The 26426-nt window shown below is 33.8% G+C and overlaps 1 pseudogene; it reads right to left on the reverse strand.

Annotated features, from left to right (window-relative positions):
- Nucleotides 1-18967: 18967 nt before the first annotated feature.
- Nucleotides 18968-25805, reverse strand: LOC131070595 (HVA22-like protein a; annotated as a pseudogene).
- Nucleotides 25806-26426: the final 621 nt, after the last annotated feature.

A 26426-nucleotide genomic window follows, 5' to 3' on the forward strand; every position in this document is an offset into this window, starting at 1 on the left:
AGATCCTAAAAATATTTAATAATAATTTATTGAAGATTAAAAGGACTTGGAGGAGAGAGAGAGAGAGATTCTCTTAAAGGGAGAGACTAAAAAGGCCTAAAAAGAGTAGGAGTAAGAGAGTGATCCTAAACATATTTAAAAAAATCACCTATTGAAGACTGAGAGAGAGAGAGAGAGAGAGAGAGAGAGAGAGAGAGAGAGAGAGAGAGAGAGAGAGAGAGAGAGAGAGAGAGAGAGAGAGAGAGAGAGAGAGAGAGAGAGAGAGAGAGAGAGAGAGAGAGAGAGAGAGTATTTTTTTAATCATCCTTGTAGACTAAAATGAGAGAGAGAATATTTTTATTTTTAATCACCGTTTATTTGTATTATATTTTATAATTTCATTAATTTAAGTGGATTGATGAATTCTAAATTGTAAAGATGCATACCTATTTTCTTCCTATGATATCTTGCCAATTCTTGTTCACGACGTCTTCATTCTGTTTCAGGTGAATACTTTCGCATAGTGTTATTTACTCTTGTCCTTTTATTTCCCATCTCTTTCCTTTGAAAAAATGCCCTTTGAAAATTCCACACCAACAAAATTCACTTGAAAATGAATGCCTTCTTTGTGAAAAATGTGAATTATCCTTCAAATTTGATATGTATAAAATAAAAAAAAACATCTATATTTATATGAAATTGTTCATAGCAAAAAAAAAATGCCTGAAAGGGGGTTCTATCGAAAGTCAACGGTTAAAATATGCCATGTTCGATAGAATATGATCATTACAACAAAATTTCCGCAAGCATGTTCGATAGAATCCCCTTCGATAGAACATATGTTTTCTTGAAACTCTTGGCTAGAGATCTTCCCCTCAAGCTCTCCTAGTTTTTGCAGATTTATGGCCTTCGAATCTCAAATTTGGGGCTCAAATGGAACAATCTTAACAAAACCAAATGCATGATGGTAGTATTGAAAGCGATCTTTCAAATGATTATAATTTTAATATATATTGAGTTTATTATGAATTTTTTTATAAATTAATTAAACATAAGTGTCTCACCAAACAACGAATTTTGTTCAATGCTTATGGAAAAATAGTAAACAAGTGAATTTTTTTTTTGAAAAATATCTAAGTAATAGGTATTGAAGTCCTCTTTCTAACAAAAATAATAAATTAAATTTCGGTACATACACAACAAGTTACGAGCTATCAAATGAAAGTATGTCAAAATTACAATTAGCTCGACTTCAAAACTTAATAAAATATGAAATACTGAAGATAATGTTATGAAACCAATTCCAAATATTATATATGGATGTTAAAAAACTAATTTCAAAAGAATCACCTTCATATCTATTTTAGAAAAAAAGTTATGCCATACCAAATGAGTATCACTCTTTAAAATTGTTATTTACTATTAAAAACTACTTTTTGAGGGAGATAGAAAAATGGATATAAATTGATTTAAATTTTTTTAAATAATATATATTTAGAATATACACACAATATGTCACAAATCAATAGTTCACATCATCTACAAATTCCTAGCAGTAATAGGTGTTTGAATGTGAAGTTTTTTTTCCAAACAATTATTTTAGTGTCAAAGTTGGCTAAAAAGTGTAACCCATTATTGTGGGATCACCCTAAATATTCTTTCTCCAATTCTTCTACAAGTCCTCTCAACTTCAACATGGTTTCTTTGAATAATGTCTCAATAATTTTCCTTCATCTTTAGTCTAGGTCATCCAACAAACAAGTGTTGGCTACCATTTCTTCATCATTATATTTTATGCTACTAAAGTTATTAGTGTATCCCTTTTCCACTACTTGCCTTCATTACTTATGAACCTTAGTCACTTCCTGAGCATTTTGGGCTTTCACCCTCTACTTCCCCAAATTTTTGTATACTTCTTTCTACAAGCTCTCTTCGTAGTAAATCTTATGGTACTATTCTCACTTTCACATTGTTAATATAAACATTATTCTCACTTTCACATTATCAATATAAAATTTTGTCCAATTTATCATTATGATCATTCTCTCCACCAAACTAATATTTTTGAAATTTCTTAAACCATTGTTCATCACCATAACATACCCATTCAATTAGTTTCTATTTTCAGAAACAACTAACTACATCAACTATTGCATGGTCAACTTCTACTTCTCAATAATTGCTCCGATCATTTTTCTCCTTTCCTTCCTAGGGTCTTCTATTGGACAAGTTATGATTCCCAATATTTTGTGCCACTATCCTTCTTAAGGCATCCTTTGTTTGCATGGTAATTTGATCGAGTTATGAGATCCGATATTGCAGTTGGTTTCTCAGTTGTTTGTCGTGGATCAATGTTCTGGATTTTGCTTCACATTTCTCCGTGCTGCAATATCTTGGTTTGCAGATTTGGTAGAGTGTTTGGGACATTATGGTGTGTCCTCAATTCAGATGGTTCATGATTTGGAGGTCCACAAGTGAATCTTTCAGTTTGACAGTCAATTCAGTTAGTGTTCTTGAGGTTTGGTATGATGATGATGAAGATTCTAGTAAGTGGCGATGTTGTGGTTGTTGCTATGGTAATTCATGATGCTTGTAGATGTTTCTAGATTGTGTCCTATCTATGTTGATGGCCTGCATTGATCGTTGTGTGTGTTATTAATGATTTTTTTTGATCCGGTGGTGTTCTTCATGTTCTTGGCCAACATGATGATTGTAGCATGTTGTGGATGTTTGAGGCATAATTATTGGAGGTGTTGATTTAAGTCCATACTATGTCTTAGCCAACATTGTTTTGTTCTGCATGTTGTATTGTAGAGTGTGGTTATACTCTTGTAATTTGTGATGTGTATTGAGCCGACCTTGAAATATAGGTTGATGATATGTATAAATATATGTAATAGTCATATGAGAGATGTATTTGTGAGTGTATCCGAATGTGTGTGATTGGATAAGCGTGTGAGCAATTATTTTGATCTTTCAGAATTGTGAAGAAGCATGACAGAGTAGATCAGATTGCATGTTTAACCAGAATTGTAACCAGGCATGAAGAGATGCTATTTTATTAGTTCATGAGAGTGAGTCTTCCTCACGGTTGTAGCCCTTCTTGTTTTTGACTAGTGAGCTGTAGGCAATGTGCTTGAATGTTTGTGCATTCCCCATTGTAATATTTCATATACTTCTAATAGGGTATCATCATATTGTAGGTAGGTTACCACTGTGGTTTTTTCCTTGACCGAGTTTTCTATGTCAAAAATCTTGGTGTTATGTGTGTTATTGATGTGGTGTTTGTTTATCATTTCATTATTAATTATCAGATCTGAAATTGTGTTTGAGTTAAATAAACTTTGTGAGCAAACTGACTCACCCCCCCTTTCAGTTTCCTGCCTTGTTGCCAACAATTGGTATCAGAGAGATTCTCCAAAAGAAGATTGAATGCTTGAGGTGATACGAGATGGCAACCTATGCATACAAGAAGGATAGTCTAAGATTTGATGAAAAAAAATAACACTCTTTGGAAAAACTGGATGAAATGTCACTTGATATGCATCGATGAAGATTACTAGAAGAGTAGTAAGAATATTTATAATGTTCCTTCAAATAGTCCTACAACTTTGGATGAGATAAAGGAAGCTGAATTCAATATTAGAGCTAAGGAAGCATTGTTGAGTGCCTTGACTAATTCTAAAATGACTAATGTGATGGATTTGCAGACTAATCATGAGATCTGGAAGAAGCTAGATACTTTGTATGAAGGTGAAAGTCATGTGAAGATTGCCAAGTTGTAGAGATTGAAGGCAAAGTATGAGTTGTTGAAGATGGACGAAGATGAGAATATTACCTCCTTTATGCAGAAAGTGAATGATCTTGTGTTGAGTATCAGATGTGTTCGGTGGAGTGTTGGAAGAATCAAAGATTGTAGGTAAAGTTCTAAGATCATTGCCTCTTTCTTACAAGCACAAGACTGTTGCCATTAAGGAGATCCAAACCATTACAAATGTGGCTAGAGACATGCTGATTGGAAAACTTGCTGCCTTTGAGTTAAGCGAATTTGGTGAATATCTTCCTCAGACAAAATTTGCATTCAAAGCTACTATTTTCGGGAAGCAAAAATATGATTTGGGAGGAAGTTAGACAAGGTGTCCAGATATGAGAAGGAGATGAGAGAACTTGAAGAAGAAGAAAGAGAGCTTGAAGGCCCGATTGCCAGAAGATTGCCTAAAGGAGTCGATAAGTATGAAGGGAAGTTACCTAGATTAAATGTTTTTTTTTACAATAAGATAGGACATTTTGTTTCAAGGTGTTCAGAAAGAGTTCCTAAGTTCAATCCATACAAGCCTAAATATCAAAAGAAATGTTATTATGCTGTTGTTGAATGCGTTCTAGATGAGGAATCTAATAAGGGAAATTTAGGAGATGAATGGGTGTTTATTGCTATCAAGGAAGATGATCCGATGACTACTAATTCTACTAGATGCATTAATGAGGAGAAAGCTTTGGCTACTGAAGTTGAAGAGGAATATGAATGGGTTATTGATAGTGGCTTCTCTCATCATATGACAGGTGATAAGAGTAAGTTTGTGAGCATGAAAAGTATGATGGTGGTGTAGTAAGAATTGGTGATGAGAAAGCTAGTATAATCTATGGTAGAGGTTCCATTTCTCTTGATGGTAAGCATAATACTGATGATGTCTTATATGTATAAGGTCTAAAGCATAACCTTTTGCGTGTTGGACAGATGGCTGACAAGGGATACGATTTGCAATTCAAGAATGGAAAATGTAAGATCTTAAGTGGTTCCGGAATTGAGATTGCATCAAGGACAAAGACTAAAGGTAATATCTTTCACTTGAATGCTAGTGGCAAAAGTTGTTTGATTGCTCATATTGATGAAAGTTGGTTATGGCATATAAGAATGTGTCATGTGAAATTTGATTGCATGGTTAAGATAAGTTCCACTCAAGCAGTGAGGGATCTTCCTAAGTTGGTAAAGCTTACTAATCTGGTATGCAAGGAATGTCAATTAGGGAAGCAGACAAGAGTTTCTTTTAAAAGAAATGGTATATTTCTAATGGATTATTGGATCTTGTGCATACTGATTTGTGTGGTCCTTCTAGAGTGAGAAGCTTGTAGTGAAACAAGTACTTCATGTTGTTGATTGATGACATGTGGGTTACTTTCTTAAGGGAGATGTTTGAAGCATTGGAGAAGTTCAAGATTTTCAAAGCCATGATTGAGACTGAGATTGGATTGAAGCTAAAGTGTTTGAGATCTAACAGAGGTGGTGAATTCACTTTCGATGAGTTCAATGCATTTTGTGAAGAGCATGGAGTGAAGAGATAGTTATCTACTCCATAGACCCCTCAACAAAATGGTGTTGTGGAGAGGAAGAATAGAACAATTCAAGAAGTTGATAGAACCATGCTGTTGGAAGGAAATGTTCCACATATCTATTGGAAAGAAGTTGTGAATACTGTTGTATAGAGTTTTAATCGAGTGCATATCAAAGGTGATACTAATAAGACTGCTTATGAGTTATGGTTTGGTCATGTTCCTACAGTTAGATATTTTAGAATTTTTGGAAGTAAATGTTATATCAGAAGAGATGAAGATTTAGGGAAGTTTGATGCTATATGTGATGAAGGAATCTTTCTTGGTTACTCTACTAAGAGAAAGGCCTACTGATGTTATAATAAAAGATTGAGAAAGATAGTTGAAAGTGCTAAAGTGAAAGTTGATGAAAGCAATGTGAGACATATCAGATCTTGCAGATATGATTCAGATTATTAGACTAATAGCTCTGGTAAAGGAAAGCAAGTGTAGACCTAGAATCAAATTCAGATTGTTCCAGAAAAGCTTGAGAATGAAGGAGAAGGTACTAGTGCTAGTGCAAAAGTAAGAGCTCAAGAGTCTAAAAAATCCTAAGACTCCCAGGTATGTGAGATTGCATCATTTAGAGAATCAGATCATAGGAGATACAAATAAAGGTGTGATGACTAGGAGAAGAATTGATTAAGAATATTGTTTGATTTCTTAGATTGAACCTAAGGATGTTAGTGAAGCATGCAAAGATGAAAATTGGGTTAAAGCAATGGAAGAAGAATTGAACCAAATTGAGAAGAATAATATATGGATTCTTGTTCCTAGACCTAAGGATAAAAATGTAATTGGAACTAAATGGGTCTTCTGAAATAAATTGGATAAAAAAGGTGAAGTTGTTAGGAATAAAGCAAGATTTGTTTGTAAGGGATATTATCAAATAGAAGGAATTGATTTTGAGGAGACTTTTGCTCCAATAGCAAGAATTGAAGCTGTTAGATTATTTCTTGCTTATGTTGCTTACAAAGATTTCAAAGTTTGTCAGATGGATGCTAAGTTAGCCTTTCTTAATGGTGAGTTGGAAGAGGAAGTTTTATATAGAGAAACCAGATGGATTTCAGTTGACAAATCGGGGAGATATGGTTTGTAGATTGAAGAAAACACTGTATGGGTTAAAGCAAGCCCCAAGAGCTTGGTATGCCAGATTGGATAAGTATTTGCTAAAGATTGGATTCAATAAAGGTACTACTGATAGTAATTTGTACTTCAATATTGATCGTGATAACATCTTGATTGTTGAAGTTTTTGTTGATGATATTATTTTTGGAGGAAATGATAGTTTGTGCAAGAAGTTTGCTGATGAAATGGAAAATGAGTTTGAGATGTCTATGATTGGTGAAATGAAATTCTTTTTGGGATTACAAATTACTCAATTGGATAAAGACATTTTTATCTCTCAGTCTAAGTATATGAAGGAATTGTTGAAGAAGTTTGGTTTAGATGATACAAAGCCAGGTGGTACCCCTATGGTAACCGGATGTAAGTTAACAAAGGATGATGATTCTCCGAAAGCAAATAAGACTAGATACAGATTAATGATTGGTGGATTGTTATATTTGACTTAAAATAGACTAGATATTATGAATGTTGTATGTCTTGTTGCTAGATTTCAAGTTGATCCTAAGGAATCTCATGTTGTTGATGTTAAAAGGATTTTTCGATACTTGAAAGGGATAGTTGATTTTGGTTTGTGGTATCCTAAAGATGATAATTTTACTTTGAGTGCTTTTACTGATGCTAATTGGGAAGGTGATGTTGATGACTAGAAGAGTACTAGTGGTGGTGCATTTTTCTTGGGCAAGAGATTGGTTTCATGGATGAGTAAGAAGTATAATGCTATTTCTTTATCTATTGCAGAGGCTGAATACATTGATGCTGCTAGCAATTGTACTTAGGTGATATGGGTGAAGCAGATGTTAAAGGATATCAGAGTTGTTTTTGATGAGCCTACTACTATATACTGTGATAATTCAAGTGCTATCAACATTTTTAAGAATCCGATGTTGCATTCAATGACTAAGTATATATCAATCTTAATTTCATTTCTTGAGAGAAAAGGTGAATGAGAAGGAAGTCAGATTGGAGTATGTATCTATAAAGGAACAAATTGTAGATATCTTCACGAAGCCTTTGCCTAAGGATACTTTTGAGTATCTCTGAGAGAAGCTAGGGGTGATTGCCCCTCCTGATAAGAACTAAGATGCATGGAGTTGCATTAGTCCAGTGAATCTCATAGAGATATCTTGTGATCCAGATTGATGTGTGGTGGTTGTTACTTAGGGGGAGTAGTCAATGTGGTAGTTCAGAATTTCAGATTTGTTAGTTTTGATGTTCAACTATGGAGAGAGAGAGTTTGGTCAAAGACAAAGATTGTTGAGAATATTTGTGCAATATGTGCCTTTAGCATTGATGTCAAAGGGGGAGGGAGAGCTATGTGAAAAACCTGTGTTGAGCTGTGTGCATGATCTAAGGGGGAGCTGATTATTTTCTTTCTTTGCATTGATTATTTTTCACATTCATATGTTGCATCAATGCCATTTGCTAGAATAACGTGTTGTCATTGATGTCAACATATTCATCTATGTTTCAGTGTTGTAGTTAGATTAATTGAGTTGGTTTGGCCAGTGTGTTGTAGATGAGTTGTTGTAGATTAAAGGGTTTTGAGATAAGTATCTCTAGTTTATTCAACAAAAGTTTCAGTGGTCCGCATGGTAATTTGATCGAGTTATGAGATCCGGTATTGCGGTTGGTTTCTTAGTTCTTTAGTGTTGATCAATATTCTAGATTTTGCTTCGCATTTCTCTGTGTTGCAATATCTTGGTTTGCAGATTTGGCAGAGTGTTTGGGATGTTCTGGTGTGTCCTCAATTCAGATGGTTCATGATTTGGAGGTTCGCAAGTGAATCTTTTAGTTTGAAAATCAATTCAATTAGTGTTCTTGAGGTTCGATATGATGATGATGAAGAATCTAGTAAGTGGTGAGGTTGTGGTTGTTTCTATGGTAATTCATGATGCTTGTGGATGTTTCTAGATCATTTCCTATCTTTGTTGATGGTCCACATTGATTGTTGTGCGTGTTATTGATGATTTTCTTTGATCTGGTGGTGTTCTTTATGTTCTTGGTCAACATGATGATTGTAGCATGTTGAGGATGTTCGAGGCATAATTCTTGGAGATGTTTCATGTTTGAGGTGTTGTTTTAGGTCCATAATATGTCTTAGTTGACATTGTTTTGGTCTACATGTTATATTGTAGCGTGTGGTTATATTCTTGTAATTTGTGATGTGTGTTGAGCTGACCTTGAAATATAGGTTGATGATATGTATAAATATATGTAATAGTCATATGAGAGATGTATTTGCGAGTGTATCCGAATGTGTGTGATCAGATAAGTGTGCGAGCAATTGTTTTTATCTTTCGGAAGTGTGAAGAAGCGTGGCAGAGCATATCAAATTGTGTGTTTAACTAGAACTGTAATGAGGCATGAGGAGATGTTATTTTCTCAGTTCATTATCTTCTAGATGTAATCCAAATTTGTTTGTAATACAATGAGTCTTCCTCACGATTGTAGACCTTCTTGTTTTTGAGTAGTGAGCTCTAGGCAATGTGTCTGAATGCATGTGCATTCCCCATTGTAATATTTCATATACTTCTAACAGGGTATCATCATATTGTGGGTAGGTTCTGACAGTGGTTTTTCCCTTGACCGGGTTTTCCACGTCAAAAATCTTGGTGTTATGTATGTTATTGATGTGGTGTTGATTTATGATTTCATTGTTAATTTTCATATCTGAAATTGTGTTTGAGTTGAATAAAGTTTGTGAGCAAAGTGATTCACCACCCCCCCTCGCCCCCCTCCTCGCCCTCGCCCTCCCACACTTCTCAGTTTGTTCTTCCAATTTATTTATTTTGTAATTTTTTTGGAACTCCTTTGAGATCACCTTTAATCAAAGATTTGCCTCAACTTATCCCCTATTTCGATTGTACTCATATACAAAAGAAGTTTTGTTTACACTTAATCTTTTATTTAATTATAAATTGTTGATATAACATCAGCTCTTAAATAGTATCACATCCTCCTTAATAACACATTTAACACCTACAACCTCCAATTTATTTATTTTCTAATTCTGAAACTCCGTTGCAAGATTGTTGGTGTTACATGACTATAATGCATGTCTTATTTGTCAAATTTATATGAGCCATCCCAAGAGAAAATTGTAGACATCAATAAGCATAATTGTACACACCACTTCTACCTTGTTTCTCACTAGTAACAACTCCACCAATATGTAATGTCCCACTTCAACCTTGTTTCTCACCAATAACAACTCATATGTGATATTTGTTTTGGATTGAGGACACTTTATAGGTCTTTAGGTGAATTCTCCTCAACCAAATTTGTCAAATTTCTATGACCTATCCAAGATTGTAGACATCCATAAGCATAATTGTTCACACCACTTCAAATTTGTTTCTCACCAATAATCACTCCACCAATATGTGATGTCCCACTTCAACCTTGTTTTTCACCAATAACAACTCATATGTGGTATCCTAGGTAAATTCTTCTCAACCCCAATTTGTCCTTTTTGCATTTTGAATACTTTATAAGGATTTAGGTTAATTCTTCTCAACCCCAATTTATCCACCATTTAAATTGACATAGTACTATTGGTGATATTTTTTTTTTATATTACGTCTTATAGAAATTTAGTTGAACTATTCTCTAACCTCAATTTCTCCATCTTAAATGACACAATATTGTTGGTGCTATAACTATCAAATGCCACCTTCAAACATTTATGTTTGAATTTCATTTTGTGTGAAAAATTTCTTCAAATTATCAATTCCCTATTTGAGAAGGATTTTTATGTGACAAAAATCCCCCAAAATATTGAAAACATTCATGAGAGAGAGCCACAAATGTTATTTGTATAATTGGACTTGTCCTACATAAATTATTTCTTTAGTAAGAGTCAACCATTATATTGTCAATCCCTAAGCATAGTCAACCATTGGATTGTCAATCAATAAAAGCCATCCATTGTATTGCCAATCCCCAAGCATAGTCAACCATTGCATTGTCAATCCCCAAGCATATCTCGAGGGAGGAAAACATGTGCATCCTCTTTCTATTGTTAAAATAAAAATATAAAGTAGAGATACATTCTTTAAATGGTATTGATGAATTTTTGAAAACCATCAATACATATTTAGTGAATTTAGTGAATTTGGGGTAGCTTTCTAGGTTTGTATTCTATGCTTTGAATATATCCTCGAGCTTCATTTATAAGTCCTATTTTAACCCATAAGTTGGGTGGACACCCTTGTTTTGCTGCTTATTTTAATAAAAAACATCACCCTTATATCTTAGTAGTTGTTAACTCAGTAACTAAAGTTCTTTAATATCCAAGTTTGTAATTAATGTCAATGTTGATTGATTTTTGATCGGGTCGACGGATGGTCTCCACCTCCAAGTGTTCCGAAGATAAATACTAATAGTTCTTCTAGGGGGAATCCTAATCATGCAGGTATCGGTCGTGATAGTTTTGGAAGTGTTCAATTATGTTTTTTCATTTATAAAAGGTTTCATACAAATAATTACATGGAAGCTCTCACCATGTTTCACCCATGTTGTGTGCTATGTGTTAGTTAACATATTATGCTTCTTTAATTTTTATTCAATTAAACTCCACGCCCTCACGAAGTCACAATTGTAAACTAACAAATTGGGAAAAACATAGTTGTTCTTTTCCCTCTGAATTTTAAAACAGGTATAGCTCCCTTATATAATATTCAATGTATTATTCAATATAAATTTGTGCCCACTTTTAACTAGAAAGGAGTAAGACAATACATTCATTCATAAACATGCAATGAACATAACATATGTAAATATTTCCGTTGATAATGAAAACACAGTTTCACAGATTTCAGACTTCACATAAACAAGGAATTGACAAATTAGTATTGCTAGATAATATTCTTTCTCAGATAAATCATTCACATAAATAGATATGATTCAGTGATAATTTAAACCCACAAAGAGGCAAATTCTCAAGATTGAACGCACAGATTCAAGTCTTTCAGCCAATATCTGTTTTCATCATTCATTCAAAGATAAATAACGGTTCAACATGATTATCTTTGTGAAAGAAACATACAACAAACAACAATAAACCCAAAACCTTCTATATTTCTCCAAAAATCCGAACCCCTCTTCAGTTTCAAAACATTCCTTAAATAACATCAATTGTTTCTTTTTACCCTTCCGGAGTAATTTTCCGTGGTAAAAAATTACCAGTAGAAATAGTTTGAAAACATAACAAAAAAATTCTTTTGAGTGAGATAAAAGTGGACATGTCCTCAGAAATGAAAACAAATCCTAACTAGGTATTGGGGATCTTTGAGTTGCGCCATCCTCGACATTCACATTCAGCGCCACCTTCCATTCCTTGTATGTTGCGACGAACTCCTATAAAGATGGAACACTGAGAATTTCAACAGATGTCATCCTTTGTTTCCATGCCTCTATTTCTATCCAGATCTTCTTGATTTTATCCACTTAGTTAGGTAACTAATTTGCGTAAATGTATAATACAGTTTCAACTCTGGCAACCTTTGTAAAATTAGCTGTCGTGGGTTCTGCATTCTTCTTAACTTCGTTCATAGCAACATAGAAAAGTTTTACAACCACATTCAGTTGCCAAATTCTGACATATTCCCTTTAATTCTTTCTCCCACTTAATTAATTCCACACATTCTGTCTTGAGTGTTGCACTCCTCCAATCAATATTGCGCTTACTAGTGAATATGAGTGATTCATCAACTATTTTAAGTAGTTTTTCAGTCAGAAACTTAGCCACTCCATACCTTTGAATTTCATAAATTTGTAAAGAGGTAGACGTCCATTTGGTTTCTTCACTCTCCTGCATTTTAACCTGTGACTGAATGTTTGCTATTAACAACAAGGTTTCATCAAACACTTTTCTGGATTCTCGAATAAATTTGCATTCATCATTAATGACTCCATTCACCCAATTGTCAAAAATAGCTTTGATGGCCTTTCCCCTTTGGATCTGACTCAATAACTTTTGAATGGCAGGTGATGTGGGATCAAAAGATTGGGAAGCTTGAGCTAACAACTTAGGAGAAGAAGATACACCACTGATCACATCAATGTAATCCACCAGCACTTTGATCGTCTGTTTCAGCTCCTTCTTATCTTTCCCATCCTTTTGCGATCGGGTTAGCATGCGTTTTGCAAAGACTTCAAAGTGATGGTTATCTATATCCCTGTCAACAACTCCAAGCTCTAATTTCTCCACATGCTAACTATCAGCAGAAAGATCAGATGCTTCTCCATCAACCTTTGGCTTTGCAACCTCCACCATCCATTTACCTATTTTATCATCAATCCCTAACCTTGTCATTGCCTTTTTCCTTTTTGGCTGAGGTGTTTTCATCACATACTTACTCAAAACATTGCCGATTGGAAAAGCGATGGGAACAATATTTTTCCTTTTGTTTACAAAAGACACTAGCCATTAGGGAGAACTAACATCAAAATCCTTTAGGATTAAAGACTTCTCCCGAGTCTGTTCTTTAAAACCAAGAGAAGTGTCAAGGTTTTCAGCAAAATCCAGATCGATATTATCCTTGAAGTGATCCATCTTTGACAAGTTACTTTCTTCTAGCAACTTATCCTTCTCACCTTCTTCGCCTAGGTCTAGATCAATAAAATGTTCTGCATCCTACAGTTGGCTCCTACCAGTTTTGGCCCTTGATCTAGTCACATGAACAAAAACAAGTGATCTGATAGCCTCTTTAGTTGTAGAGGTGGGTTTCTTATGGTGAGAAAATTTCTTGGTTTTTGTTTCTGTTCCTACAAGACAAATATTTTCAGAAATGTTAGCATCAGGAGCCCTAAAAAACAACTTGTTTAATCATTTGTGATTCTAAACTCTGAGCATCCAATCGTCTCATTCTAGAAAGCCAATGTATAGTTCTTTGAATCATGATTATTGACCTAACATCAATGTCATCCCTTTCATACTCAAACCAACCTATCTCATCAAAAGGCTTTGATTTGATTCCATCAAATTCAAGATCAAGGACGTCTTCATCATGATCTGTAACCCCCTCAACATTCACCTCCAGCTTCTAATCAATAATTTGTTGGATCCTCAATCTGCTATAGTCTCTTAACCGAACTTCAAGCTCATCTTTACAGTCCTCCCAAAAATCTTCCAAATGGGCAGAAGGAGCATAACTTTTTCCTAATTTAAAGGTTTGGACAACAAAGAGTTTATTATCAAAACTATTCCTAGCTTGATAGAAACCAAACTTGAAATTCTTTAAATCAACTCTAACACTGGCTGCATCTGCAAATGACTTGCAAGAAAAAGAACCTAATTCAAGGGGAAAGAGGGCTTCACGATCACTTAAATCTGCATACTTTTTAATCACATGTGCCAATTGCCTGCAAAGCTCTGCTAGCACAAAAACAATCAAAAGCATGCCGAGGCATTTCATGGGTTCCTCCTCAAAACCACCCACCTGAAGGTAAGTGAAGTGGGGATACTGAATATAGTAGCTCTCGTATACTTTGATTAATTGTTGAGCCTCTTCAGAAATCCTTCTTTCCAGATTTCCTGTCAATTCTGCAAACATTCTTTTAGTAAAAACATCATGAACCCACCTATAGTTTTCCAAAGCCTTTTCACTTTGAAAACAGGGATAGAATTCAAAAATCCGAATTCCTTCAAACACTAGGGCTCAAGGTACTTCTTGCCATTCTTTTGTGCATGCCAGACAATATAAGATATGAAGACATGTAGAAATCCTTATCCCTGAACTGCGCTTGTTTCAATTGATCTTGGAGTGCTTCTACAATAACCTCTCCCTAATCAATGTAGTAGGCTCCTTCTAAGATGACTTGGATGAAATGATACATCCATTCCGCGAATAGATTAGAATTGACCACTCCCCTAACCTTATGCAACAGAACTATCAAATCCCTAATGTACGGTTTCACATGATCTCTATTCAAGGATTTCGGTAAGCGAGAGCCACCTCTATGAGGTTTAATCAACCAGCTTCTAGCAATAACATTTCTATGCTTGTCTGCCTTCGCATGAAATATTGTAACAAAGAGAGAAGGTATAAATTGAAATTATGCATCCCTCTCAGGAATTCTAAATATTGAGACGAGTGTTTCTTGGTTCACTGTTAACAAGACTTGACCATCATCTTTCCTTATACACTGGTGTCTAATATCAAACCTATTGATGCATTCCCTCACCAATTATGGACAAATGATCGTTAAAGAAAAGGCTGCAACTTCCACCAAACCACTATTTTCTAACTCAGTCATGAATGGTTTTGACATTTGACTTTTTAACCTCTCTAAGAGGTTGCCCATGTCAAAATATCTTGGGGAAGTGTCACTGAATTCAGGATGCACACATTCTAGACTAGCAACATTTCTGAATAAATGAAATGCAAACTTCACTTTCACTAACTCAGCCATTAAAATACGATTCCTCAAGCAAGAAAACAAAATCAGAAGTAAAAGCCAATAGGAAAACGAAAGAATTGAACTCACCTTGTGTCAACAAATTCCTGAAATCCTTATGCTTGTAGAAAAAGTTTACCTCTCGCCACCTCCAACGCCTTATCAAAAAAACCGACTCAGCTAGTAAAATCATCGCTTATAACGGTGCCGTATAGAAAATTTAAATTCATTGGGAAACAAATCTGCCTCACACATGTCGAATATTTTGATATGACAAGCATTAAATGCAATGTCTTAACTTCTGTCACCTCACTCATTCCACTCATTGCAACTGTTTTGACGTGTGTCATTAACTTAACTTTCCATGATTACAAACATCCAATCATGTGCCTTGAAAAAGTTGGTGCTTGCTGTTGTCTTTGAAAGAAGAGTTCTGGGTGTACAAAATGAATCATAACATTCCCTTATTGAACCCCATGAACCCATTGAACAAAAAGGTTCAAGTTAGTTCACACATGTTCAACCATGTTTATGTATTTATCAAAGAAGACTCTAGACTATATTGAAAAGAAAGAAGAAATAACCGACTTGAACGAAAACAAAAAGTACAAGGCAGTTCATGCTAGTTCAAATAGGTTCACATAAGCTCAATAAGGTACACATTTTACAAACTGTCGACCTTACATTTAAAGACGAGGATAAAAATTACCATAGAACTAACTTGTCCAAAATGAACCTTGATCATGACATGAACTAGAACACAAAAATTGAAAGATGACGACAAAACCTAGGATATAGGCAAACCCTTGCCAACACTATGAAAAGAGGTTAGTTTGTTAAAGGTCAACACCCTTGTTTTGCTTCCTTTCTTTTTTGCTGCCTAGGGGTTATTTGTATAAAGGACCAACACCTTTGTTTTCCTGCTTATTTTAATAAAAAATATCACGTTTGCATTTTAGTAATTGGTAACTCAATAACTCAAGTTCTTTAATATCTAAGTCTATAGTTAATATCAATATTGATTGATTTTTTATCGGTTTGATTGATGGTCTCCACCTTTAGGCGTTTTGAAGATAAATACTAATTGTTCTTCTAAAGGAAATGCTGTGTAGAGGCATTGGTCATGATAGTTATAGTTCTAGAGTTGTTCAGTTATGCTTTTCGATTTATAAAGTGTTCCGCACGGATAATTATATAGAGGCTCTCACTATGTCGTGTGCTATGAAGAGAGGTTGTATTCTTGGTTGAAAGAAGATTACTTATGAATTTGATTAACAAGTGTTGTTGAATAGGCTCTCACCATGTTGTGTGCTATGAAGAGAGGTTTTCTTGGTTGAAAGAAGATTACTTATGAATTTGATTAAAAAGTGTTGGTGAATGTGTTGAATGAATGAATGATGTTAGTTGACACTTAGCTTTGGTTATCCGACAGATTCTTCGATTGAATACTTCCTTCAAATCCATTTTCTTTTATCACATTCCTCGAAAATAGAGTTGTAGATTCTTTACGTCGAAACAAGGACATGTAGATAGACAACATTTGCCTCTCAAACAAATAATTGTGGTGGATAAGACTGTATTTATTTCTTTGCTAGACTGTAGGTCCGTGTTTTGTAAGTCTTTTTGAATTTAATAAATTTTTACTCCTTTAAAAAAATTTATTATTTTTGGGTTAACTACATACGTTAAGAATAGATAAGTGTAGAAAAGGGGATAAATATGGATTGCATTACATACCAGGAATTAAATTTGAAACCAAAAATAGACACACATCCTTCTCCTTTAGAGAAGATTAAATTTTTTAGAGCATTAACCCTAACCTCATTGTAATGAATCCACACATAATATTGACCCCTTGTTTTGATTAAGTAAAAGCAGGTATTTGAAAGGTATCCGAACCTTGTACAAGCCAGGAAATCAGAAGAACATGAAAGAAACATGCCTGATCACTTCAAAAGACAGAAAGATCCCACCCGAACAAAAAGGGGATCAACATACATAACATAAAAAACCAAAAACAAACAGCTCAGGGACAGAATATTGGCCCCTTGTTTGAGCCTCTGCAGCCCAAGGAAATTACCCCACATGCTAATCCATAAAAGTCATTATTTGAAAAGAAATATAACAAATATTCTTGCTCAAAACAAATATGTACTGACCCATTAATTGTCTAGAAGTTTCTGAAAAGCAACATGACTCATGCCTTACCCACCCATTAATTGTCTAGAAGTTTCTAGAAAGCAACATGACTCATGCCTTACCCACCCATTAATTGTCTAGAAGTTGTTGAAACGCAGCATTGTATGTCTTACCAACGATGAAAAAGAAGCACGACTCATACTCACTAAAAAGAAGAGATTTTTGTATTTTAGTTGACGAGATGCCAGATTTTTATTGAGAAGTCACTACCATGACTGGACGTGTTACCAACGATAAGAAACACAAAAGAACTAGTTGCAGTGTATAAAAAGGGAGTGAATCACTTAAAGGAATAAAAACAGACATAAATATAAAAGAATTGTTGCTTTATGAGTTAGTTGTTAATTCTATAAAATATTGGAACTTTAACTTTAACCATCATAATTTTTTTTTAGTTAATCTGTAAGTCGTTAATTGTATAAAATATTGGAACTTCAAATTTAACCATCATAATTTGGAATTTTTACTTTACCATCATTAAAAAAAAATTCTGATAGAGGGATTTATACAAACATTCTGATAGGGGGTTTTAGACAAACATGTAGCTGTCTGTAGCTGTCTGCCATAGGCGGTCTCATTCGCAAAACTTGAGCCTACCAAAACTAAACTTGAGCCAAAACTTGAGCCCTGACATCATTTAAGCTCCTAATTCAGAAAATTTCTGACTAATATGGCCATTAACCGTGCTGCTACGGTAAATCCTAGGGAGTTTCCCATGGTTGCAACGCATACCAAAAAATGGAACCCCCCACGTACCCACAATACAAACAAATATGACCATGATCGGGCAAGTCCCTCCACAATTTAGCAACATATTTACCTATAATATCTCTTACCATTCAAAGCATGATAGCTATTGATTCTAAGAGATTCTAAGAGCTGCTATGTTTCCAGGCATCGACTCTTTCTCTTCTGGAAACTTTGGCTTCGCAGATTTGACATCTTCTGTTTGGCGCTTTATGTCTGCTGTCATGCTAATGCTTGTCATCTTAGAAAGCAATACTACTTCTTGACTAACAAGACACTCTGCTGGCTCAGGCAGTAGTTTCACGTATCAGGTCAATCTGACATACAATCACAGGAATGTAATTATTCAGAGTAATCAGTACATGGCTAGCGGTACAGAGCATCTAATAGTCCTTCCATTAGACATGACTCTAGCTTAGCCAAAAAATTGGTGCTATTCTTCCATTTTCAGAAGGATGTTACTGTTAATGGAAACCTCCAAATCACTTGTAGGTAGTAATAAATATTTCATGCAACAACTCCACTTCATCTACACTAGGACTCCTTGACAAGGAACGGTGTACTAGTCTAACATGCAGCAAGCACGGTAACCTCCAAAAACCAAAATGATAAAAAAATGAATGTCCAAACCAAAATGCAGTTCGTAGTTAACAAAATAGCCCCAACTAAACTTCATTAAGTCCAAACTAAAATGCAGTTGGTAGTTAACAAAATAGATCCAACTAAACTAGATTAAGACCATGTATAAGGGTTGATTCCCTTTCAAAAAAACGCCCTTAACTCGTATTAGAAAAGACCATGTAAAAAAAGAATGGCGTACTAAAGATAATGCAGCAATAAAATTGTAACAGAAAATATTACAACAAGTTTGAGATTCCGATGAAGTTCTAAAGAGGGGCAAATTACAATCAAATCAAATTCACTTTTCATTAAAAAATTCTGTGTGTCAAGCGTGTCATAAGTATCATTAGTAACTGACTAATCATAGTTGTTACCCGACGGTGAAAAGTAACACTTGTACTGCAACACTAGTAAATCTTACTGTAAAATTCACAAATATGTTACTTTTGAACAAGACAGGCACTTGCAGTTGTTCAATCAATTTCACTAAGAACAGACATAAGAACTTATTGCAAACCACTACCCATCCAAGTATGACAACAGAAAAATATTTTACAGCATAAATTAGAGAGAGAACAAAATCATCTGTAACCTCTGTACCCAAAAGATGTTCTGAAATTAGTTAGTTTACGGGATCATTCGAGAAGGAACTACAGCCACATTTGTGATGCCAATAGCAAATTCCAGACAACATCCAATGTATGATCCAATTGGTTTTGTAAGATCAATATCTGTCAATACTCGTCATAATCATAGTCATGTTCTGCGATGATGCTAGATCTCCCTTCCTTTTCAGCCTGGAACAAATACAATATAACATAGTTAGAAAACTAGCACTTGAAACATCAATACTTTTAGTCATAAAAACAATACATTTTTAGTATGTAAAGACCATGGAATATATAGTACAGAACGGTGACAATCATTATTAGATACCAGACATTAAAGAGAAGACAATATATGGAGACAGATATCAGGCTAGTTAATATCCAGTTTTGCCATATTAAAAAATTATGTAGTATAAGTACTTGAAATTAAAATTTCTGCAATGTCTATTTGTTTCATTAATTTTTTTCTGTATGGACTGAGAAGTAACTAACATACATGCAGCTTATCCAGGTAAACTTTACAAAATCATATATAAAACATAGCAGAACCAGAACTAATGAAACAACATAAGATATCTGGTATTCAAATGCAACTGATAAACTTCGTTGGCTCCATACTTGTCAAAATAGATTTGCATCTTTGATGCAGTGCACTTTCCACGCTAGATAGCCAACTCATGGATTTATGAAAAATGGAAAATCCAAAATTGGCATCACTTGTCTGGCTACCTAAATAATTTCGAGTTTATTTGACCAGGAATACACCTTGAGAACTAAAAGCGCAGGCATGCTTTAATATTCAAGATTCTTAAACTTGTTTTCAATACCATCCATTGTTCTCTTATTTCGTTGGAAGCTTGAAATGACTGTGGGCCATGATCTAGTCATAGGACAGAGCATACCCAGGAGGTCAAAGCATTCTTGGAGAATGGGTGCAAGTCCCGGCCGATGGAATTGATGCCCTTTGTGTGCTCATAACACACAGCAATTGCCAGGGTTTCAAGGCAATCATGGAGGCTAGGTGTAAGTCCTGAGTTATGGAATAGACGAGACCAGGAGCTTTCCTAAACTCCGGAACTTAAAAATTAACCCATTTTAGCACAAAATTCATGATATTCATTCCCAGCAGCACCCACTATAAAAAATTCCCATCAACACCCACTAGAAAAATTTTGAGTCCCAAGCTTTATAAAATCTACAAAAACTACACCGGTCAAAATCTCATAGAAGTTCAAATTATAATGAATGGTAAATCGTACGTCTTGATAAAATAAGGATTATTCAACAAAAAAAAATGTTTCGTTGATAGGAAAAAATTCTCATTGTTTTACTAGCCGATTGGTATCAGGAACCAGAATCAGATCTTCCAAAATAACTGGGTAGGAGGCAAAAATTAAGGATATTCATTCAGCCAAAATTGTCCAATCATTCTTTTAAAGCATCATGGAGCTTGCTGTCACTCAGTATGATCGGGTGACGCATTCTTTTATGGCATCACAGGCGTTACACTCACCAAGACTTGGTGTACTGTTTGTGAGTCATTTGTCACTTCAAGTAGACAAGGGCCACTTGACTTACCAAAAGAAACAAACATATAATTTTACTAGGCAATCCTAACAAATTTTGTGAAACTCGGCAAATTTACTTTATAAGAATTTGCTAACGAGTGAATTAAAATTGTATAAGAAAACCAAAAATTAGTCAATTGGCTAAACTAGCAATTGCACCTTGGTGTGCAATGGGTACGCCGAATATGTGTGGAAGGTCAATTAGGGAAAAAATTGCTAGATTTTTCGGAAACATTTGTGTAGTACACAAGATCATCTAATAGGACATTTAGAAAATGATGTTGTTTGTGTAGCAAAGGTCTAAATGGGGAAGTGATTACAAATCAACTATGAATCCACTTACAAATATACAAACATGAATGAAACAAAAAATCTAAATAAAAAAGATAATAGATGCTTCATTATCAAAAGACTCATATTATGTTTGCAATAAGGAGTGAGCAAGAAAGAGGGAGAGATAGAATGGGGAAGAGCATGAGAGAAGGGCAAGGATATATAGATAGAGTGGAAGATAGAGATAGAGATGGAAGAGATACATATATAGAGAGGGAAAGATAAGAAGTGCTATATAGAGAAAGAGGTAGAGAGAGGGAGAGATATAGGGATAGAGAGAGATGAAGTGATAACAAGATTGAGATATAGGGAGTGATGAAAGAAGAGATATGGAGAGTTAGAGATAGAGATGAAAAGAAATATATAGAGATATAAAGATGGAAAGATAAACATAAAGAGGGAGAAAGATGGGTGGATAAAGAGAGGGAAAGTTATCTAGAGATAATGGGGGAAATAGGAAGATAAAACTAGATGTAATGATAGAGTGAGAGAGGAAGAGGGAGACAAATGTATTAAGAGAGAGTGAGAGCTAAAGGGAGAGAGAAATATTGATATAGATAGGAAGATAGAGAGGGAGAAATAGAGAGAAAGAGAAAGATATATATATATATTGACATAGAGATAGAGATAAAAGGAAATATAGAGAGTGGGAGAGAGGGATATAGATGGAGAGATAAATGGGGAGATAGGAAGGAGTGAGGGGTGGAGAGATGGTGATAGATAAAGAGAGGGAAAGAAATGGAGAGAATATTTGAAGCTATCTTTTATTCGTTAAGACATGTGTTGCACAAACAACATGATTATAAATATGGATTCATTATCAACAGGCTCATGTTATGTTTGTGATATGGAGAGGGAAAGATAGGGCTAGAGAGAGAGAGAGAGAGAGAGAGAGAGAGAGAGAGAGAGGGGGGGGGGGTAAGAAAATAGAGATAATGAGGAAGACAAAAATATAAATGGAGATGGAGAGGGACATGGAGAGAAGAAGAGGGGTCCGAGGTAAAGAGGGGGTGGGGAGAGGGATATGTAGAGATGGAAGAGATAAATATATATAGAGGGAGACATAGAAATATAGAGATAGAAATAAAAGTGATATATAAAGAGAGGTAGAGAGACAAAAAAATATAGGGGTAGAGAGAGACGAAGAAACAATGAGATATAAATAGATGGAGAGATGGAACAAGAAATAGAAGAAGAGAGAGACAAATAGATATCTAGAGATAGAGAGAGGTAGAGGAGGTGATAAAGATAGAGACAAATAGGGAGAAATAGATAGAGAGATATAGAGGAAAAAGGAGATATAGAGAGATATAGATGGTGAGATGGAGTGAAAGAGAGGGGGAGAGAAAGAGAGAAAGTGGAAGAGATGGAGATATATGGGAAGAGAAAAAGATAGATATAGCTATATGGGAGGAGAAAGGGAGAACGATGTAGAGATAGAAAGATCAAGATATGGGAGTGAGAAGAGAGATGAGGAAAGATGGAGAGAGGGGAGGGGAGAAAGGGAGAGAGATAGGTAGAGGAGGAAGAGAGAGAATAGGTTGTAGAGATAGGGAGGAAAAGAGGGAGAGATATAGATAGAGGGCAAGAGATAGAGAGGGATAGGGAAAGAGATAGGGAGAGATATTAAAATAGAGGTAGAGAAAGATATGAAGATGGACTGAGAGGTATAGAAATAGAGAGATAATGAGGGAAGGAGAAAGAGTGAGTTACAGGGGAGAGAGAAATAGAGACATAGAGATAAAGAGTAGCAGAGAGATAAAGAGTAGCAGAGATGGAGTGAATAAGATAGAAGTAGAGATAATGAGACAAATAATTAAAAATTATATTAATTCTAATTAATTTTAATTATTATTTGTAATTCCATAAAAAGACATTAATAATTAATTTCAAACTTAAATATAAATTAATGTCAAACCTATTAAAAAGATTAAAAAGTTGATTCTTAATTTTATGATTTATTTAATTCAACTTATATATTTCTAATTACTTTTAGTTATTATTCACAATTTCATAAAAAATAACATAAATAATTAAAAAAATAAAACTTAAATCTGAACTAAAATTAAACCTATTAAAAAGATAAAAAATCAATTCATAGTTTTATGATTGATTTAATTCAATTTATATATGCATGATAATTATTATTAATATTATTAAAAATTTCATATAATATATATTAAAATTAACCACTTATATATTATATATTACAATATAACAAATATTAAAATAAATGATTAAAAAAAAATAAAAATAATTAAATCAACCCAAAATATTGTCAATGGGTTTCCTTACATATTTCATTTACTCGATCGTGGATAGTGTCTCGTTTGTGATTGTCAGATTAAAAAAAAGAGGTAGAGCATGTCCATTGGATGGAGACACGGTGGCCTCTACAATGACGACCATTCATTGGTTTGTGTTACACATCATTCATATAAATCTGTGGGCCATATTGTACACATATTGTAGCAAGTTGTCAATGATGCATTGAGGAAAAAAATGAACATAGTTTAACAAATAGATATTCCATTAAATGACTCACTTCTAGTCATATTGAATAATGAATATAAAAAACTATTTATCATATTATATTTATATATATATATATATATATATATATATATATATATATATATATATATATATATATATATATATATATATATTAGTAAATATTAAATCTATTATTTATATATTATAATATGGTTTTATTTAATGTCTTTATTTTTGATAAAAAATATTTAATTGTATTTTTAATATATAAAAATTTATAATAAAATTACATTTATTATTATTATACATTATATTTTATATAATATATATTTTTAAAACATTAAATATATAATATATCTAATAATTAAAAACTATTAAATTTAGTAAAAAATATATTTAATAATTATATTATATAAAACATATTTTTTTGATAAAAAATATTTAATTATATTTTTGATATATTAAATTTATAATAAAATTACATTTATTATTATTATACATTATTTTTTATATAATATATATTTTATAACATTAAATATATAATATATCTAACAATTAAAAATATAAAATTTAGTAAAAAATATATTTAATAATTATATTATATAAAACATGAAATATATTTTTAGCTCCCATTAAGGCCATGATGATAAAGTAAATTAAAAGGCAATTTTTTTTAATTAAATTAGAAACATAGGTTTGCAAATTATTTCTCACATTCCTTTCAATATATCAAAGTGATTAAAAGTAATAGACGAAAACGAAAAAAATCACAAAAAAATTAGTTCTCTATTGCAAAAAAAAGCTGTCAGAGATTTGAATAGTACATTAAGGCGATGATATGGGTAAAAATCTTGCTAAACATTTTGCAAGTGGTTGTATGCTTATGGTACGAGCAATTCATAAAGGCTTGTATAGGGAGCAACAAGCAACAATCTAATCCGCCATCGTCCTTTCTTCTGTGAACGTGTCACCATCATACATTACTTTTGAGGCAAATTTTGAATCCCAGCTCCTCTGTAAAGTCAAACTGCTTACGTACACCTTTTGCTTGAAAACAAAATCAACGGATAAATTTTTGCCAATGATCTTGCATTGGGTATTATGAAATTTGAGCCATTGATTTCAAAATTCAGCCGGTGCATCTCATATAAGAGACGCCTTCGACATAATTAGGCCTTAACGAAGAGTTATACCCTGCTTTTCGGCCAAATAGTACTCTGTGCATTCACTAAGATAGTTGGCATGAGAGTTACTAAATCGCTTTGTCACAATGGTAAAACATGTATATGAGGGTTTTCAAGGGTTTAAAGGTTTCTAAGAATCTGAAGACATACCCTCCCGAAGAGTCTATCAAATGCGTCGTGCCCATTTTGTTCAATGAAACGTTCAACAACTCCTCTTGTGCTAGGGTTCATGTTCACGATTTTCTTCTGCGCAGGATTGAACCTAGAATCAAATTTAGGGTTAAGAACGAACTTTTTCACATAATTTTCATATACAAAAGCCGCCCCGTTGAACATAGGTAGTAACGAGTTTCAGATAAGGCCAGAAAGGCAGCCGGCGTAAGGATATCCAAACAAACTAAAAATATTATAACCCAATTCAACTCATATTCTTTTTCCCCTAATTGAAAAGGCAATATTATAATTTCATTGAGAAAAATAGTTAGAAATGAGAATTTTTACCATTCAAGGACCTTAGCGAAGGTAAGCTCAAAGAGGGTAATGAATGAATACAAAACCCAGTATGTCAACCATTGCTGATCATCAAGCTGAGATGGAGTTTCTATAGCCCTAATGGATGCATATCTGCCAAAGCAGCAAAAGCTCACTACATTTAGAAACCTCACCAAATCAGCAACCATGCACATAAAAATAACAAAATAGCTACATTTTGATTTGATCTAGCAATTCGTTTTACTGAAAGTAATGTGAACACATCCCAGAGGGCTTATAAAGGATAAGATATAGTTTTGTACTTACAGAGGGTACATTAGTGTCACCACAGGCCTGCACGTTGGAAAACAAGAACACCAAATTCAGAAAATCTTCATATATTCCATGTTTAAACTCTGATCTACAGAAATAATGAATTCGAAATGCATAAAATCATAATTTGAGGGTTAAGATAAGCTAAGAAGAACACACCCTGCAAAAATGCTGATATTATATGCAACTGCTTTGAGAAAATTCTCCCATCCCATTGTTCTTAGCAGAAGTTGTGCTTCTTCTCTACCACTTTGGAGCCGTGTTCACTTCTTTTTGTGTTTATATGCCCGAGTTTTGTTGGGTGTACTGTGGGTAATATTCCTTCAACCGACCTTAAGAAACAAAAGACAAGAGCAACATAATTTATGCCAAGGAATCACCAGTACCACCCACTAAAAAATAATTTGATCATAACTTTTGACTAGTTTGAGAAATGTACGCCAGCATTGACACATTGCTTTTAATAATTGTCACTTTAAATCACTTTCTTTAAAGTAAAAATAACACGGAGAATGGGAGCCGACCATCTGGTTTCTTTCCACTCGGTAGATGCCTCCCCAAGAACTTGACATCTATTCATTGGTTAATGGATACCAAAGCTCAAGTACAGATTGAAAGAAACAAAAATATGCCTCTAATTAAATCCAAGACTAAGATAAATAAATAAATGCAAATAGATAATATAAATAATTGCTCTAGATTATTGAGCTGCAATTAAGTCAAGTGACATAAATGGATTGAAATTTTTTTTTAAAAATTGGTATTTAGAACTAAATTGGATGTCGATTTTATTGTGGTAGAGGTTGTTAAGAAATGTGTTAGAATAAATTCTATTTGTAGATTGAATTATATCTAATCTATCAACTATTAGTTTCTTACTTAAGATGTGTCAATAGGTATTATTTACGAACTTGTTAGTCTAGGATTGTTCTCCTTGGTCTCACCCTATTGTTGAATCGATGATTTGGTACAATGATCAAAGATAACTAGGA

This window comes from Cryptomeria japonica, chromosome 1, assembly GCF_030272615.1.
Source record: "Cryptomeria japonica chromosome 1, Sugi_1.0, whole genome shotgun sequence".
NCBI lineage: Eukaryota > Viridiplantae > Streptophyta > Pinopsida > Cupressales > Cupressaceae > Cryptomeria > Cryptomeria japonica.